This window comes from Pseudorca crassidens, chromosome 17, assembly GCF_039906515.1.
Source record: "Pseudorca crassidens isolate mPseCra1 chromosome 17, mPseCra1.hap1, whole genome shotgun sequence".
Taxonomy (NCBI): Eukaryota; Metazoa; Chordata; class Mammalia; order Artiodactyla; family Delphinidae; genus Pseudorca; species Pseudorca crassidens.
The window spans coordinates 73,240,172-73,260,525 of record NC_090312.1 but is presented as its reverse complement, the minus strand read 5'-3'; the positions used below and the strand labels follow the sequence as shown (position 1 = coordinate 73,260,525).

Sequence of the window (20,354 nt, the reverse complement as noted above, 5' to 3'; positions counted from 1 at the left end):
TGAACTACAATTACATATAATACATGAGACTTGAGCTCACTCAGCACGCCCTCCTCCCATCACTGTAGTAAGATCACCGTTTTTAAGTACTCGATTGGTCACTCTATAACTTATATATATATATATATATATATATATATATATATTTTTTTTTTTTTTTTTTTTTTTCGGTACGCGGGCCTCTCACTGTTGTGGCCTCTCCCATTGCGGAGCACTGGCTCCGGACGCGCAGGCTCAGCGGCCATGGCTCACGGGGCCCAGCCGCTCTACGGCATGTGGGATCTTCCCAGACTGGGGCACAAACCCGTGTCCCCTGCATCGGCAGGCGGACTCTCAACCACTGCGCCACCAGGGAAGCCCCCTAACTTATATATTTAATAACATTTGTTTCTTGTTCTATCAACAATAGATGGTGGGATTAAAAGATTTTTAAATTTTATACACTTAATGTACTATACATAGGGCCCAATGGAGAGCAGTGTGCATCTTAGGTAATCAGTACTTACTAAATTAAATTGAATTTTTATTATACTCTTTGCCAAATAAAATGTTAGTCTTCAGTTAATGCAGATATTAGCTAAATCAATAATTAGTAATTTATAGATCATTATATCAGACCAAGGAATTAGAATCAGGAATAGTCGTCTTTCTCTTCTTTCCTTTTTTCCTCATTGTCTGTAAATGACTTGGGATGTTGCATCACCTTTTTAATGTTTCTCTTACTCTATTATTAAAAGATATGTTATTGTGATGTAAATTTGGTATGAATAGAGAAAAATTACAAAGGAATAGAGCTTGCAAGTGTTTTAATTAGGTAAAAGGTGAACTTACAATAAAATCTTAGAAGGTTGGGCTTCCCTGGTGGTGCAGTGGTTGAGAATCTGCCTGCCAATGCAGGGGACACGGGTTCGAGGCCTGGTCTGGGGAGATCCCACATGCCGCGGAGCAACTGGGCCCGTGAGCCACAGTTACTGAGCCTGCGCGTCTGAAGCCTGTGCTCCGCAACAAGAGAGGCCGCGATAGTGAGAGGCCCGCGCACCGTGATGAAGAGTGGCCTCCGCTTGCCACAACTAGAGAAAGCCCTTGCACAGAAATGAAGACCCAACACAGCCATAAATAAATTAATTAATTAATTTTAAAAAAATCTTAGAAGGTAAATTCATATGAATGAAGCTGTTAGTGCTGAACTCTGGGATCCATACTGGAAAAAAACAAAAAAACTTTACCTATTTATGACATAGTCTATTGAATCATGAAAATAAGGTGGAAAATAATGTCCCCCCTTAGCATACAAAGGAATGCATAAAAATGTCCTTGTAATCTCCGTGTCAATTAATGGAATGTGAATTAGGCAGCATTTTAAACGAAATATGGGTAATAAATCGTGGATTAAAAGTTGCTGACCATATCATATAAATCATTTCAGACAAATTTAAACCCAAAGGCCTATTCCAAATTCCAGTGTCAAATAAAATTACTCAGTGCCTTATTAATAAGATGATTTTCTGCATACAAGATTAATAGAAAAGACTTTTGAGGCTTGAGAAAAATGATTAAATTGGATGTCAAATTCAAAGATTTTATTTCCTCTCTAAGATGAACCACCTCTAATTGTTTGTATATCAAATTTTATTTTCTTTGGTCCACTGCTATATGAGACTTGAATATAGTTACATCATAGGTTACTAATTCTCTTTTATAGAGTTAGGTCCGTTCACTATAACATTAATATGTATGTAAACCAACATGCATTTAAGCAAAAAGATATATAAGCACTGTTTCACATAAGAATTATATTGGAATTTGAGATACAGAAATTCACATTTTAAAAATTATATTATCAGAAGACTTTCTTTATGAAATTTTCAGGCTCCTTTATATTTCAGGTCTACAGTCCCATTGTTGTACTTATACTTTCATTGTGTTCCTTTATTATAGTTCATTCATTATTATATCTTTAATTGTGTGTTACATTGTGTCCCTGCTTCAACTTTGTTTCTTAGTCATTATACTTTCAGTATAGTGAAATTAAGTTTATTTCTAAAAGTTATTAGTCATCTCAAAATTTCAAACACAAAGTCTGGGAAAACAGTGAAAGTTTCACATTAATCTGCTCTGTAATATTAGGAAATGTTTTCTTGGGCACTCATTGACCTTTCAAAGACATTTTATTAGGCACAGTAAAACTTATTGTAGAGAGGTGATAGAGCATAGTGGTTAAGAGCATAGATTCTGGAACCAAAGTACCTGGGTTCTAATCCCAAGCCTACCAATTACTAGCTAAGTGACATTTGGACATGTTTTTTGACTTTGTAGGTGTTTCTTCACCTGTAAAATGGGGTGATAATTTTATATAGCTGATAGGCTTATTGTGAGGATCAGTATATATAAAGTGCTTGGAGAGTGTGGCACATATGTGCTATAGAACTGTTAGCTATTATTATTATGACTTGTACTGTTAACATTAGCAATTGTTGTCAAGGATACAAGTAATTCTAGTTATATTAGTGTTCAGAAATATTTTTATAACCATTTCATCAGGAAATTGTAATATTACCCCATGTGATTTTCAAAGTGTTTTAGACATTCTAGAGTCAAATATATTCACAGATACAAAATATAAAACACACCTCTAGTCCTATAATGAAAGCCAAGAGGATTCATATGCAGAAATTCATTTTCTTTTTTTTTTTTTTTTTTTGCGGTACGCGGGCCTCTCACTGCTGTGGCCTCTCCCGTTGTGGAGCACAGGCTCTGGGCACGCAGGCTCAACGGCCATGGCTCACGGGCCCAGCCGCTCTGCAGCATGTGGGATCCTCCCGGACCGGGTCACGAAGAAATTCATTTTCTATCCATCTTTTTCCTTCAGTAACTTTTTAGGTGTCTGCTCTGTGTAAGCGTATCCTAAGGAGCCTGGGAATAAGAGGATGAATCACATATGGATCTTGCTGGCAATTACTGGCTAATAGAGGATATATAGATATAAATAAATACTCTGAGTTAGAAAACAAGAGGTGCAGATAAAATGCTCATAAAAACTTACAGGAAAGAGAGTATCCCCACAAAAAGAAAGAGAAAATCTTTTTTTTTTTTTTTTTTAAGAATGAGAAAATCTTAAAGGAGCTTATAGTTGAATAATGCCTTGAAAGATCAGTTGGACTTACATATGCAGAGAAATGAAGTCTGTGTTGCATGTACAGGAAAGGGCTCGTTTTGCTTGGAGCACTGGGTACATGAAGGGGAAGTAAGGTCATATGATGGTCAGAATATAGAGGATCCAGGAGGCTAGGCTGATAAGATCTTATTCAGTCATCATTGTTAAGGTGTTTTTTTAAAAATTAAGGTGAAATTCATATAGCATAAAGTTAACCATTTTAAAGTGCACAATTCAGTGATATTTAGTATATTTATTGATACAGTGTTGTGCAACCGCTACTTCTGTCTAGTTTTAAACATAATTGTCATCCTCAGTCCTTAAAAAACTAAAAATAGAAATACCATATGACCCAGCAATCCCACTCCTGGGCATATACCCAGAGAAAAACATAATTTGAAAAGATACATGCACTCCAATGTTCATTGCAGCACTATTTACAATAGCCAGGACATTGAAGCAAAGTAAATGTCCATCAGGAGAGGAATGGATAAAGAAGATGTGGTACATATATACAATGGAATATTACTCAGCCATAAAAAAGGACAAAAAATGCCATTTGCAGCAACACGGATGGACCTAGAGATTGTCATACTGAGTGAAGTAAGTCAGACAGAGAAAGACATATGATATCACTTATATGTGTAATCTAAAAAGAAGGGTACAAATAAACTTATTTACAAAACAGAAGTAGAGTCACGGATGTAGGAAACAAACTTATGGTTACCAGGGGATAAGGGGAGGGAGGGATAAATTAGGAGATTGGGATTGACATATACACACTACTATATATAAAATAGATAACTAATAAGAACCTGCTGAATAGCACAGGGAACTCTACTCAATACTCTGTAATGGCCCATATGGGAAAAGAATGTTAAAAAAAAAAAAAAGTGGATATATGCATATGTGTAACTGATTCACTTTGCTGTACAGCTGAAACTAACACAACATTGTAAATCAACTATACTCCAATAAAAATTAAAAAAAAAACCATTATTGTCACCCCCAAATTAAACCCCATATCCATTGAACAGTTATTGCCCATTCTCTCATCCCCTCAGCCCCTAACAACTACCAATCTGCTTTCTGTTTCTTTGAATCTACCTTTTCTGAATATTTCATGTAAGTGGATTCATTCAGGATGTAAACTCTCATGTCTAACTTCTTTGACTTAGCCCAGTGTTTTCGAGGTTCATCCACATTGTAGCACGCATCAGCACTTCATTCCTTTTTATGACTGAATAGTATTCCATCGAGTATTTGTATCACAATTTGTCTATGTTGATGGACATTTGGTTGTTTCCATCTTTTGGCTGTTGTGAATAATGCTGCTATTCACATACATGTATAAATATTTATTTGGGTACCTGTTTTCAGTTCTTTGGGGTATATATCTAGGTGTGAAATTGCTGGGTCCTATGGTAATTCTTTGTTTAACTTTTTGAACAACTGCCAAATTGTTTTCCACAGCAGGTGCACCATTTTACTTTTCTACCAACAATGTATGAGGGTTCTAATTTCTCCACATCCTCACCAATACTTAGTTTCTACTTTTTTGATTATTGCTATCCTAGTGCGTGTGAAGTGGTATCTCTTTGTGGTTTTGATTGCATTTCCCTAATGACTAATGATGTTGAACATATTTTTATGTCCTTTTTGATCATTTATATATCTTCTTGGGAGAAATGTCTATTCAGGTCCTTTGCCCACTTTTTAATTGTGTTATTTATCTTTTTGTTGTTGAGTTGTACAAGTTCTTTACTCTGGATATTAGACTCTTATCAGATATATGATTTGCAGTTATATGCTCTCACTCTATAGGTTGTCATTTTAATTTCCTAATAATGACCTTTGATTCACAAAAATTTTTAATTTTGGTGAAGTCCAATTTATCTATTTTTTCTTTTATTGCTCCTGCTTTTGGTGTCATATCTAAGAATCCATTGCCAGATCCAAGGTTGTGAAAATTCATCCCTGTGTTTCCAAGAGTTTTATAGTTTTAACTCTTTTAGTTCATTGATCCATCTTCAGTTAATTTTTGTATATGTTGTGAAGTAGGAGTCCAGTTTCATTCTTTTGCGTGTGAATACCCAGTTGGCCAAGCACCATTTGAAGAGACTATCCTTTTCCCATTGAGTGATCTTGGCGCCCTTGTTGAAAATTAGTGGGCTATAGATGTATAGGTCTATTTATTAACTCAATTCTATCCCAGTGGTCTATAGATCTATCCTTAATGCTAGAACCACACTGTTTTGATTATTATAGCTTTGTGATAAATTTTGAAATCAGGAAGTGTGAGACCTTTTTCTTATTCAATATTGTTTTGGCTATGTAGGGCCCTTTGAAAATCTATATGAATTTGAGGATTGGTTTTTCCATTCCTGCAAAACAAGGCTTTTGGAGTTTTGATAGAGATTACATTACAATTATTAAAGATTTTTGAACAGAGAAAATGACATGACTAGAATTCTCCTTAGACAGCATTTTACAACATGAATAGGAAAAGAACAAGAGAGGACACTAGGAGACCATTAGAAAATTAGCACAACAGGATGGCTTGGACCTAAACTGTGGGAGTGAAGAGGGACAAGTGCCAGAGAGATTGTGGAGTCAGACTTGAAACAAATCTCTTCATTCACTTAATGATTTGCACCCCATTATTATATGCTCTAGGCACTAAGGATGCTATAGTGAACAAATGGATATGTTATTTTGCTTTCATAGACCTTGCACTCTCATGGGGCAGGTACAGTGGAACAGTAAACAGTGAAATAAAGAGCAAACTGTGATCAATGTTGTATGAAGAAAATGAACAAGCTACTATGATAGAGATAACAGAGGAAGGCCTACTTTAGATAGGAGAGGGCTGTCTAAGGGACAGCTGTTTAATTAAGACCTGAATGATGAGGAGTTAGCCTATTCTAGCCTAAGAAAACAAAATTATCGGGAATTCCTTGGCAGTCCGGTGGTTAAGACTCGGTGCTTTCACAGCTGTGGTCCCGGGTTTGATCCCTGGTTGGGGAACTAAGATCCCACAAGCCACATGGTGTGGCCAAAACAAAGAAAAAAAATTATCAAAGGCTCTGAGAACCTAAATGGGAAAGGGAGGGAAGATCTAGGGAGTAGTCCAAGAAGAATCAAGGTTTTGAACTTGTGTGACTGGGTAAAAGGAGGTACTATTAATAGAATTAGGTACTAATTAGGAGGTAATATTAATAGAATATGCTTGAAGGGAAAACTATGAATTTATTTATTTTGGCGGGGAGATATTTAGCAGGTAGTTGGAAATTTGGAACTAGAGTTGGGAAAGAGGTCATGCTTCAGGTAAATGTATTGTGGCCAACTGTATGGAGATGAAAATTGAAGACATGAGCTTGGATAAGAAAGGCAGTTACAGTGAAAAGAGCTCAGGAATTAAAGTTGGAGACCTGGATTTAAGTCTTATTTTTGAGTGGTTGTGATACTTCAGGCAATTTCTCTTTCTAAGGTCACAAAGCTCTATTTCACTGTCTATTCTGTTGTAATTATCTATTTGTGTGTTCTAATGATCACATTGTCTTGATTACTATAGCTTTACTATGTCTTTATAATATCAGGCAGTTTAAGTCGTTCAGTGTTGTTCTTCCTAAATATCGTTTTGACTTAGTTTTACACCATTTTGGGTTATGAAAGCTTTCATAGGAAGACTCTACTTTTGGATAGCAGGGGAAACCTGTATTCCCAGTGTTCTTCATTCCTAGTGCACATCTATACTTCCAGAAACCTGGAATCATTTTCCTTCTGTCTGATGGACTTGCTTTAACATTTCTTGTAGTGTGGGTCTGCTGGTTATGAATTCTTTGGCTTTTTTTTTTATATGTCTGAAAAAAATCTTTGTATTTCCTTCAGGTTTGAAAGATGTTTTTGCTAGGTATAGAATTCTAGGCTTACAATTTTTTTGTTCAGTATTTCAAAGATGTTGCTCCACTATCTTTTCCTTGAACTATTCCTTACAAGAAATCTGCTGTCATTTTTACCTTTGCTCCTCCATACACAGTCTGCCTTTTTTCCTCTGGCTGCTGTTAAGATTTTTGCTTTATCACTGACAAGTTTTTAATAATTTCATTATGAAATGTCTTGGGGGCTTCCCTGGTGGCGCAGTGGTTGAGAGTCCACCTGCCGATGCGGGGGACACGGGTTCATGCCCCGGTCCGGGAGCGTCCTGCGTGCCGCGGAGCGGCTGGGCCCATGGGCCGTGGCCACTGGGCCTGCGCGTCCGGAGCCTGTGCTCCGCAATGGGAGAGGCCACAGCAGTGAGAGGCCCGCGTACCGCAAAAAAAAAAAAAATTAAAAATGAAATGTCTTGGTATAGTTTTCTTCATGTTCCTAGTGTTTGGGTTAATTCAGCTTGTCAGATCTGTGGGTTTATAATTTTCATCAAATTTTGAAAAATACCAGTCATATTTCTTCACACGTCTTTTCTGATCTCCTTCCCCAACCCTCCTTCAGGGACTCTAATTACAATTATATTTGGCTGCTTGAACTTGTCCCATGGCTCATTGATTCTCTTTTCTTTTTTTCTGTATAGTTCATTTTGGAAAGTTTCTGTTGTGTGTCTTCAAGCTCACCAATCCTTTCCTTTTCAATGTCTACTCTTCTGTTAATCCCACCCAATGTATTATTCACCTCAGAGATTGTTTTCATCTGTAGAAGTTGGATTTAGAAATTTTTTACCTTCCTTGTCTCTACTTAATTTTTTAAGTATATTACCATTGTAATAACTGTTTTAATGTCCTTGTCTGCTAGTTCTAACATCTGTGTCAGTTGTTGGTTAGTTTCAGTGATTGGTTTTTCTCATTATTGGTCATATTTTCCCGCCTCTTGCTGTGCCTTGTAATATTTGATTGAATGGCAGATATTGTGAATTTTATCTTGTTGGGTGCTGAATATTTTTGTATTCCTGTAAAGATGTTTGAATTTTATCTTCAGATGCAGTTAAATTGCTTTAAAATAGTTTGATTCTTTCAGATCTTTTATTTTTTTGGTGGCATCCAAGCTGCATTTAGTCTAGGGCTAATTACTCTCCAGTACTAAGGCAGGACCTTTCTGAGTACTCTCCTCATTGAATTGGGAGGTTTTCTAGTCAGCCTGGTGTGAACAGCCACTATTCCTGTCCCTCTGCGAGTGCCCAGTACTGTGCCTTCTCATGCTTTCAATGGTTTGTTCTTTCCTCAGCCTTGGGTAGTTTCCTCACATGCATGCACTGATCAACTCTGTTGAATTCTTGAGGAGGAGGACCCTTTGCAGATCCTGGGATCCTCTGTTGTTATGTCTCCCATACTTTGTCCTGTGAACTCCAACCATCTTGTTCTCCCTGAACTCACAGCTCCGTCTCCTCAGCTCAGGGAATCTGCTGGGCTCTCCTGCGATTCCCCTTTCCTATGTCATGGCCTGTAATGTCTCTGAAGGTAGTAAGCTGGGGTAAACCTTCTTCATTTCCCATCCCTGAGGGATCACTCTCCTTTACTGCCTGACATCTAATATCTTAAAAAGTGTTGTTTTATTTATTTTGTCTGGCTCTTTTTTGTTGTTGTTGGTTTAGGTGGGAGGGCAAATATGGTTCTTGTTACTCCATCTTGGCTGGATTCAGAAGTTCCCTCAAGGCTCTATTCTTAATAGTCACCTCACACTTTGAGGAGAGGAAAAGTTCCAAGAGTCTTTAACCAAAAGCCTCTGGTATAACCACTCTGTAAAATGAAGTGTGACTATTGTTTAGTCTGCCTATTTAATACTTCTTAAATCTCCAGAATATTAGAAAGGTTTGCTGTGACTAGTGATTTATAGATTGTTTGGGCCAGACCTCAGAGCTCTGGGGCTTCCTTTAAACATGCCAGTGACATTTTCAAAACACAAGGAGCCATTGATAGATTGCAAATCAGTTTTCACTCTTACTTGGTAGTCATTCTGCAAACTTGGTTCTGCTTCTACTTGTGTCATTTCGGCAAGGTTGCAGTTAAGGAAATTTTACTTTCTAAAGATCTTAATGGTATGTAGGGCCCCCTAACACAGGCAATTTACTGTGAATCGAGGGTTTATTTCTGGAACACTAAAAACCTTTCTAGTCCAACTCCAAGAAGTACTGAGTGATTCTTGTTTATCTTATTCTTGAAAGTTTATTTGGAATTAGAAGGGGAAACTCCAACAATTTTATTTGCATGAAAAAGAGAAGACCAGTATTTTAATTACAGCAAGGGAGAGAGGGGACTTAAGGAAAACGGAAAATAACCATAGTCAGATGAATATATTTTTAAGCACTTACTATGGGTTTATCACCTGTTTGGGCAATGGGGTGACAAAGAATGGGTAGGTTACTTTTTATTTTTATGTTCCTCCATGAATCTCAAAGATGTAGTCTTCAAAACAAGTCTTATTTAATGATAACTTATTTTCCTGTTTTTTGAATCAGTCACATATAATAATATGTGACTATAATTTTTTTTTCCATCAAAGCTTTTGTTCGCTTGAAGTAATTGGTGTTACTTCAGTAAAATTTCAGACAAAAACAGAGAATCTTGCTGTTGTGGTAACCTGGATAGCCTAATTGCTGATGAACGTATAATTTCTTTTAGGGTTTTTGAGATATTGAAAATAGCTTTTTCTTCCTGGATTGGCTGGAACCTGAGCACATCCAGTGAGTAGCTTATGGTTTAGTTTTGAAGATAAATATGATAAATAAGAGAGAAAACAAAACAAGGTAGTTCTTGCTAAGTGCCAAGTGGAGCAGTACAGATTCTAAGCATTATAGCAGTTTTATTGCATAGAGAGGTCCCTGAGCTGAGCTATCATAGTCCCAACAGGTAGCTAGGACTGAGGAGAGGTATTCTGAGTGGAGAAGCAGTGGCTGTAAGTTTGCAGCGGCAGCGGCAGGAGTGTTGGCTGTACATTGTGGATACTGTACAGTGAGGAGACAGTCTGTCAGACAAATGTGTACACAGAGAGTGGTTGGAGATTAGGTAGAAAAAGTAGGTAGGGGTCAGATGCAAGATTCTGAGTTCTTTGAATTTGTACTTTGCACAGAGATGACAGTGAAAATGAGAAGGGTCATTGAAGAGACCCTGTAATGGAGAAAACCAAAGACCTAGTGACTAAATGTGAGGATTGAGTGGGAAGAAGAGCCTGAAGTTTTGAGCTAGGAGTAGAGTGTTATTATTATCACAAATAGAAAAGTCAGAGAGGAGAGCTTGAATGAAATGATACCAGAGATCCCTGAGGCTTTTTCTGAAAATTCCCGATTTCTCTGTGTGGCTCCCGACTGGACAGTGCTTTTCCTGTGGTCCTCCTCCTTTAATTGTTGAACCTGGCAGGATGACGTGGAGTGAGGAAGGGCATTTAGAGATCATGAAGGCACCTAGCCTAATCTCTTCATTTTACAGATAAGGAAATCGAGGACTTCCTTATTGTGACTTTCTTTCAGGCCACACAGCTAGGCTGGCCTCTTGGCATTATTTTCTGAAATTCTTCTAGCAAAGGTTACTGTGTATCAATCCTGCTTGCTGGCAAAGTGAGTCTTGTGTTTTCCCCACCATAATTCAATTAGTTATTGACTTGATTCCTCAAATCGTTTTTCACCTTCCCAAATCAAATAAATTAATAGTTACGATAATTCCTTTCCAGTAGTCTGATTTTTTTCTCTATCCATACACGCCGTCGCAAACCTTGCAGTCGTACCCTATGGGCATTAATGACAAACTCAGGTCTGCTCTCTTGAAAAGTTGTCTGAGGGGAGCTGTTTGAAGGGAGAGGGAATGATTAACGTTTATTTAAGTCTGGAGTGAGGATTCTTACTGGGAGTCCTTTCCACAATTTTTAAAACAAAGAGGCTGTGTGGTGGAGATCAGTAAAGGAATTACTTCCTTTCTTTGCCCCTCTAAACCCCATTCCCTGTGACTTCTCACGCATGGAACCCAGAATCCGTGTGTGACTCCTGCCCTGCCCGAAGACAATGAGATTAGTCAGTGCCCTAAGTGAACGCCGTTATTTTAAGATGTCTCACCCAGTCCTACACCTTAGCTGGAACCCGGGGAGAGTGGCTTCTCTTCCCCTTCCCAAGACTTTCTTCCTCTTACCCCAACGGCTGTCTCTCTCCTTTTATCCCTTCCCTCTGCTAGCATCCAGCCCTTCCTCCCTCGGGGTCACACATCTGCAGGCCGTTCCCAGCGGCACCCTTGCCTACAGCTTCTGTCGGAAGCACAGACGCCGGAGCGAGCCGGGGCCGGAGCTGAGTGAGCAAAAGCCGTGCCTCCACGCTTTGGGCGGGGCCAGCGGCCCAGACAGCGCCGTTGATTGGTGGGGGCGGGCCCTGCCGCGGGGGTCGGGGCCCGGAGGTCTGGCCCGGGTAGGGAGCGCGGCGCGGCTGGGGGGGCGAGGCGCGGCGTGGAACCCGGTGGAGTGTGGCGTAGCTGTGGCGGAGCTTCCCGCTCGCCACACGCCGGGCGTGGGTCCCCGAAGGTAAGTATGGGCAGGGGGCCCTGCGCCGCGTGGGCCAGGTGGAGGCACCCCGCGGACGCGCGCCTGAGGCAGGTGTGGTTTGGCCGGACGGGCCCCGGTGCCACTTCCGCGCGGAGTAGGAGCGCAGGGCGCTGGCTGGCGGCCGCGTGGCGTGAGTACCCTGAGTGAGGGAGTCCGGGTCGGGCTCTAGTTTTGCAGCACTTGTTCACCTCATTAGTTCCGGGAAGCACCCCCTCTCCACGCACCACACAAATCTCGAGAGACCTCAGGTACTCCAGAGACTTTGTATTCTTTAAAATACATTTCTGGTTTGTGGTTCAGGACTGGAGGAGAAACTCGGTAGTGAACTTACGATGCGGCTTTATTTTGACTTCGTGTTATTATTCAGATTGCAGGAAGAGTGCGACTGGTAATGGGACTGTTATTTAAACAAGGACATCAGGGTTTACACAGGCAGTGGATTGTAGAGATTAAGCGAGCAGGCTTTGAATCTCCTTATTAATTGTGAAAACTTGGGCAATTTGCTTAACTTCTCTATGACTTTGCTTCTGCATATGAAAAATGAGAATAAGAAGAGATGAAGCCTTATAGGATTTTTATGAGGATTAAATGAGTTACTACTTAGTGTCTGCCTCATAGTCCACAATAACTTTGGCTGTTTTCTTTATTATGCAGTCAGATGGGCATTAATCTTCAAAGCTGCAGAAAGAAAAACCTTCTGCAGAGCTGTTGCTTGGGGATTCCTTTGGAACAGTATTCAAAGACTGAGTCCCACTGGAAAAGGTCTCATTACTCTTCTGTTGTACTAGAGACGTGATCCACCTACCTTGCTCCAAATCAAAGCCACTCTCAAATGATACAGAAACCTCAGTCTTGAAGATTGTTCTGAAAGAGGCATGAAGAAAGGCGGCACTTTTCCAGTGAGTGTAGCCTCATTTTAAGCACCAAGCTCTGGTGCTTAAAAAGAAGTTCATATCACTTTATACAGAACTTATAAGTTGTACTATTTTGGGTGGGTGCTTATTTGTAATATTATTGCAAAATGAGGTAAACCAGAGTACCCAAATACATAAACTAAATAAACATCATAAGAATCGTAACCTGTCACATGGAAACTCAGAATTGAAAGGAATCTGAAAAATCAGATGGGCTGCCCTTTATAAATAAGGATGAGGCCCAAAAACCCAAAACCAATAAATGACAGGGCTTAGACCAGAATTCAGCTCTGCTGAGCAACGAATTATAAAAGCAAAGGATGATATTACTTCTTGTGTTGATAATAGTACTAGTTTTATTTTTGACAGTTTTATGGTGCTGTGAATAATTTTTCTCTCAGCAACATCCTGCTTGGTAGCTTAACTGCATGATTCATAATCATTCTTCAGCACCTTTGATTTAAATCACAAGTCTGAAAGTTGCTACATCAATGATTGCTTTGAGAACAAGAGGATTGTCTTCTTAAGCTTTGTACAAACATGTTCTAACAGTGCTTTGGTTTTGTTGTTTTATGCAGTCCTTTTCTCTCATGTAGGGAATGTGAACAGCCAGTATAAACAAATTGACCTTCTAGGCAGTTTGTTATCATTGTGTTATTAGTGAAGTTTTCTTGATTGGGTAAGATGGGCATGGAATGCTAGCCCAAGGAAATAGGACTGGGTCCCCTCCTGTAAGAGATATGTTGCAGTTGCTGCTAACTTCAAAAGCATCATGGAGTGAAATCATTTGGAGATATTTGTCTGTTAGTTGCTGACTCTTCCCTGGCCCCTTGTAGAGGCCACTCCCTCACCTGTAGGTGTTTGTTCAGATGTTACTATCTCAGTCAGAGCCTCCTATTTAAAATGCCATACAACCTTACTCTTCCTGTAATATGTATTTGTCTATTTATCTATTTGTCTATTATCTCTTGTCTGCCACTAGATGGTAAGTTCCACGGGGGCAGGGTGCTTGCCTGTTGTGTTCACTGCTGTACTCTAAGCGCCTGGAAACAATGACTGGCACCAGAGAGTGTCACATGCAGACATTTCCAACTAGGGCTAGTAAGTACTTAAGCCAATTCACAATTCATTTTGCCCTGCTCCACCCTCTCCCCATTTCTGGTTATTTCTCCTGTTACCCAGGAATAAAACCTTGAGGCAACTTAAGTCCTCTTTCTACTTGGCACTCCATGTGCAAATAGCTACTGACTTCTCCAGTTTTTTGCAAACCTGCCATTCCAGTAGTTACCAAGTTCCCATTTCTTCAGGCGCTCCTCCATTTCATTTCCTTCTCTACACCTACAGCTCTACCAGCTCCCTTTTCGTTTGCCTTCACATTCTTATCTGCAGAATGAAATCCAGAGTGAGAAATCTGGCATTCAGTTCTCTGCAACATGATCTCAAATCCACTTTTCCAGTCTCTATCTCCTGTATATAAGAAAAGTGATTTCCAACTTATGCTTGTAAATGTGAAAGTAAAATAAGGCTTTAATGGTAATACCCTGTAAAATCCCAAGGTTGCTTCATGACAGTTTCTCTCTCTCTTTTTATTAATGAGTCCGTCTTTTCCCCCAAGTAGGCAGGAATTCAGACAAATAAGACTAATGACTGTTAACCTGTTTGTACCGAGAACTTATGCTGCTCTTTCTGTTTTTGAGTGTCCAGGCTTCAAAACCTCCCTTACATGTTACCACTACCCCAAATACCTAGATAGGTTCAGTTGGATGTGGTATTGCTTTCCTCTGAATTCTAGTGACTTTTCATGCCTTTTTAAGAATTTATCACACTCTACCTTGAATTGTAATTCTTTGGGCATTTGTCTTTTCTTTTTTGCTACATATAAGCTCCTGGAGGACAGAAAGCATGCACACACAAATTCCAGTTACTTTTTTGAGGAAAAATAAGATATGCACCCACTTATTTGTTTTTTAAATAAAAGTGAACTTAAAGTTCTCCTTAATGGGTCTTTAAGTCATTAAATATTGAGCCTCAACCATCATTTCTACAATATGGACACTTCAGGAAGAAGGCAGGTGAAATTCAGTCCTAAAAAGATTCCAATGAAGTTACTGAGGTCTGGATTTTAGAAGGGAGTAAGTACAGGGAGAGCAACAAACCCAACATCCACGAAGGTGGACAGGCACAAGTTTAAAAAATATACACAGGGCTTCCCTGGTGGCACAGTGGTTAAGAATCCACCTGCCAATGCAGGGGACACGGGTTCAAGCCCTGGTCCGGGAAGATCCCACATGCCGTGGAGCAACTAAGCCTGTGGGCCACAACTACTGAGCCTGTGCTCTCTAGAGCCTGAAAACCACAACTGCTGAAGCCCGCGCACCGCAACAAAGAGTAGCGCCAGCTCGCCGCAACTGGAGAAAGCCCGGGCGCAGCAACAAAGACCCAACGCAGCCAAAAAATTAATTAATTAATTTTTAAAAATACATAAACTCACTCAGAAAACCATTAGGACAAGACAGACTTCATGGAGCCATCTGCAGCTTTGGATTTTCTTGTGAGGAATTATTCCTAAGCTTTATTTTGTTTTTGCATCTCTAGGCACGAATAATACTGTCTCCCTTTGTTTTCTGAGCTGGTAAGACTGAACATTCTCTTCCTTTTTCTGATCTGTGGAGAATAGTTTACCTTCTTTCCCTTCATTGTTTAATAAAATGTTCGTATTTCTTTCGTCATTTATTTTCTGGATATATGGAGAAGATATATGCCAGAAGCTTTTAACTCTTCAGAGAAAGGTGATAGATATAAGATACTTGAATTTGTCTCTTGTTGAAGCTTTCAGTTTTATTAAGTCTTCTATCAGCATTTGGTTTACTATGTTTTGCTTCATTTCATTATAAACATACGCTTGCACATATTCCAGTTGAGTGAATGCTTTTATTTTACTTGTGATTTTTTTCTAATAAATTAAAACTTGTTTCAGGAACTTGTGTAGACACTTCTGCAATTTAATTCTCTTTTCTTTTCTCTTGCCTCCCAAACCTCAACTGGGGTTTTCCCATTCTAGGGCACCCATTAGCCCAATTTATTTTCTTACAAGTATCATCTAAATTTATTTTACCATTCCTGGAATGAATCTGCAGTTTCTGTTGACAGGAAAGAGTTGGTAGGGAAAAAATATATGTATATAAATCCTAATTTTTGTGGATTTTTAAAAATAATTTTTATTGGTGTATAGTTAATGTACAATGTTGTGTTAGTTTCAGGTGTACAGCAAAGTGAATCAGTTATACATATACATATATCCACTCTTGTAGATTATTTTCCCATATAGGTCATTACAGAGTAATGAGTAGAGTTCCCTGTAGGTACTTATTAGTTATCTATTTTATATATAGTACTGTGTATATATCAATCTCAGTCTCTCAGTTTATCCCCCCCTCTTTGCCTGCTGGTAGCCATAGGCTTGTTTTCTACATCTGTGACTCTATTTCTGTTTTATATATAAGTTCATTTGTACGATTTTTAGATTCCACATATAAACAATGTCATATATTTGTCTGTGTCTGACTTACTTCACTCAGTATAACAATCTGTAGGTCCATCCATGTTGCTACAAATGGCATTATTTCATTCTTTTTTTATGGCTGAGTAATATTCCATTGTATAAATGTACCACATCTTCTTTATCCACTCCTCTCTTGATGGACATTTAGGTTGCTTCCATGTCTTGGCTATTGTAAATAGTGCTGCAGTGAATATTGGGGTGCATGTATCTTTTCGAATTACGGTTTTCTCCGGATATATGCCCAGGAGTGGGATTGCTGGATCATATGATAGTTCTGCATTTAGTTTTTTAAGGAACCTCCATACTGTTCTCCATAATGGTTGTACCAATTTACATTCCCACCAACGGTGTAGGAGGGTTCCCTTTTCTCCACACCCTCACCAGCATTTATCGTTTGTAGATGTTTTGATGATGGCCATTCTGACCGGTGTAATGTGATACCTCATTGTAGCTTTGATTTGCATTTCTTTAATAATTAGTGATGTTGAACATCCTTTCATGTGCTTTTTGGCCATTTGTATGTCTTCTTTGGAGGGATGTCTATTTAGATCTTCCGCCCATATTTGATTGGGTTAAGTCCTAATTTTTGAAATGTTAAAACTTTAAGGTAAAATTCTGCATATTATCTTTACTGACAACAGCTAACGTAGGTCAGGATTTAAAGCTAACATACTACAGCTTATACTTAAAGTGTATGATAATTTGAATTTGTAATTGGTTGTAAATTTTGTCCTTTGGGAAATTTCTTCTAATGTGCTAACCAGTGAAGTTTTACTGTCAGAAGCAGAATCTTGAAAGCAAATATTTGCTTTGAAGTAAAGTATCCATATCACCCTGTTATACACCTGTGTTTACCCTGAGTTTTCCTTGTTTATAAAACGCCTTCGCTTTCGTTAAGGGTGTTATCAGATAGGATCATTCATGTAAATAATGAAAGTTGGGGCATAGACTAATTACATATCTGTAGTACATGGTAAGCACTGTGTAAGTATCTGTTAAATAAATCAATCTGTATTTTTAGGGAGAATTTTATTAAGATATTTTAGCATATTAGTATGTATAGTAATGAATTGATCTAGTAAAGGGGGAGAAATTGGTGATTCTGGAAAGAGCTTAAGCAAAGGTGTGAAATTATCAGATTTACAGTGATTTTAAAAAATCACTCTGTCTGCTGTGGGAAGAATGGATTGGAAGGGGGTTAGAACAGAGCAGAGATCCCAGGTTGGAGGTGCTCCCAAGAGACTGTGAGATGTGATGGTGATTGTTTTTTTTGTGGGGTTTTTTTTTTAGTTAGGTTTTTGTTTTTTGGATTTTTTGATACCTCCTCAATCTGAATTCTCCCAACCTCCCCAGTCAGAAGCAGCTTTACCCTAGGCTTCCTGTGGCCTGCAGTATTTTGCCACTGGTGGTTCCATGTGAATCCCCCCTTCACTTTTCTTTTGCCTCGTGTAGTCAACCATCCCCCCATCTCTCTGCCAGTGATCACAGTCCCCCAGGGAGTCATCCTTGGAAGTGTTCTATGTGGTAGTGTGCCTCTCAGTGGGAAAGCTTGGGAAGCTGGAAGTAGGGCAGGTGTTCTGGTGATGGGGAACCCAAGATGGTGGCCTTGGGAGGCCAAGGAGAGTAGAGCAGAGCATTGCTGCTGCAGTTACACCCTTGCCCTGTTGTTCTGGAACCAGCAGAGGGGCATGTTAGTTGCGGTAAGTTTCAGGCCTTCCTGTTTCTCCTGGCAGTTTAGATTTTAGTATTGGAGAACAACGGACTGTCAGCAGTTACTTCCACCTCCTCACTCAGTCCCTTCCTCAGATGTCTTTAATAAAATGCAGCCAGTTTCAGAAAACCAACAGACTCACATAACTTTTGTCCCGATTCTGGAACAGTCCTATCAAATTGTTGGGTGCAGATTATTCTGTATTGTGCCTCCTCATTGGATATTTTGCACAGATTTTATTTCTGATTCTTATATCACTTTTCTTTATCGAGAATTAGGATAAATAAAAGATGTCTCAAGTAAGAGATACAATAAACCTACGAAAAACTAGGACTGCTTTGTGAATACAGAATGAGAGAGAAATCAAAGAGGGGGTGGGGTGGGAATTAGAGAAAGGATATAGGAGTAAGGAAGGAAAACAGGAAAAGTTGTAACGGATTCATCATGTGATATGTGTGGGAAGGTTACTATGTATCTTCCATTGGCAGATCCTGTTAGAATTTTCACCTCTTCTGCAATGAACTTAATTTACAGATGTGACAAAGCTGTGCTTTGTTTCTCTTGAAACATTTCAGATATATTTGGAGCTGGTATTCTGTGAAGGGGAAATAAACAGATACAGATTATATACTGTTACAGTAAACTTTCAATAAAGTAACCAGTTAGCTTGGGGTAAGAGTGTCCTGGGAAGGTGCTTTTAATATAGTTTAAAATGAAACCTATCTGCTTGACCTGTACCCTCCTAGGTAATAATTCCTGCCCTCATCCCACCCCCAATTCTTTTTCTTATTCTCTGGGTCAGTCCCCATCTCCCATTTCTCATACCAGTCCCCATGCCATGCCCAAAGCCTGTGCACAGATTTTCTTTTGTCTCTTCCTCGACTGTCTCTGTCGGCTCCCTCCTTTGGATCCTTGTTTCCAAACACACAGCATCCAGTGCTGTCCCCCTGGATGAAGAAAATCTGTAGCTCTTCTAGGCCTGCGCCTTCCTTTTGGAACAGGATTGTTCTTAATTTCCCTTTGTGCTTTGGTATGAATCACTGACCCTTCTCTGCCATATTAGTTGAGTGGATACTGATAATTATAAAAGTATCTACCTTGTAATTTGGGTAGAGTCCACTAGTCAGTACCAAACAGTCTTCATGATTGTGAAGGAAATGGAGTTAAGAATGTCTCTGCTTATATTTTAGAGGGAAAAGCAGAAGAATCTTTTGACTTTCTTATGAACATTTTTTTTTTTTTTGGCTGTCTGAAACAAAGATGGACAAAATCCAGGACAATAATTGCATACAAGGGACAAGAAGATGGGCATGGTAATGAAGGGGAAAATTCTTTAAAAAAAAAAGAAATCTTTAACTAATATCCATCTATCTTAATCAATATTTATCAAAAAAATTTTAATATAACATGAATTTGGACAGTTTTCTATCATGAAATTTCATCTTTTTTTTCATATTTCTACTTTTTACAGGCCCCAAATTAAAAATATAAATCTATTAATGCTTTAAAAAATCCTGTGGTAGCATCCCTTTTTGTATTGTCTTTATTTCATAATTTAGCCCTTGATCGTCCTTGTGATGGGACCCCCCACCCCACCCCAGCGTGCTCTGTACTAAGCTGTTGGTTAGATGTTGATGGGTGATGTCTTCAGCAGCACTCCTGACAATCTGTGCTGCACTGACCCCTCCTGGTGGCCGAGTTGAAAGCTGCTTTTCCTATGCGTGTCTCTTTCTATAACCCAGTTGCTAATGGACACTTGGTGCTCCCTTCCCATCAGTTTGTTTCTCCAGAGGTGATTTAGAAGAATGGGGTGTATGCAGCAGTACCATAGGAAATTGAGAGGCAACATGTTCACACTGGGCTCTTGGGTCAGAGCCATGTTCACTTCACAGTGCTGCCACCCAAAGCTGTGTGAGGATGTGGAGCTGATAGCCTAGGTTTCTTCATCTGTAAAATGGGAATAATGACACTTCTGTGAGGAGTAAGTGATGTGTTACATAAAACGATGCCTGGTGTTAGTACTCAGTAAATGTTAGTTTCTCAGCCTCAGCAGTACTGACGTTTTGAGCCAGGTCATTTTCTGTTGTAGGGATTGTCCCGTGCATTGTAGGATGCTTAGCATGATCCTTGACATGTAGCTACTAGCAGCCGCCCAAGCTGTGACAACCAAAAATGTCTCTGGACATTGCCAAATGTTCCCCTGTTGAGAACCACTATAAATACAATATTTACTAGCTGTTACATTATCTTTGCCAAGCACTCTCACTCCTAAGATCCAGCTGGCTTCTGAAAGTTCTATCCTCATCTGACCCACTTCTTTTTGTTATGTTGGGCTTGTCTGAGTTATTTCATTAGCTGGATGTTAAGGTTAGCTCTTCCTTTCTGGGTTAGTATCTGAACTACGTCTCCTTAGAGCCATGTGATCTACCCCTAGGCAAGCCAGCTGCTCCTGGGAACCAATGTACAAGATTATCTTGTGACTCTCCAGCAGAGTGAAGGCAG

At 39.4% G+C, this 20,354-nt stretch overlaps 1 protein-coding gene across 16 annotated transcripts in view; it reads left to right on the top strand.

Moving 5' to 3' along the window:
• Window positions 1-20,354, top strand: part of SGK3 (serum/glucocorticoid regulated kinase family member 3) — a 147,028-nt gene that overhangs the window by 69,712 nt on the left and 56,962 nt on the right. For 5 of the 16 annotated variants that reach the window (XM_067712169.1, XM_067712163.1, XM_067712162.1 and 2 more), the window contains exon 1: window positions 11,509-11,644. The exons of 10 other annotated variants lie outside the window; for them this stretch is intronic. The gene's annotated coding sequence lies outside the window, so the exon portion shown is untranslated. Of the gene's footprint in view, window positions 1-11,508; window positions 11,645-20,354 lie in introns of those variants that run through there. One more of the 16 variants, XM_067712161.1, reaches the window with a different exon arrangement.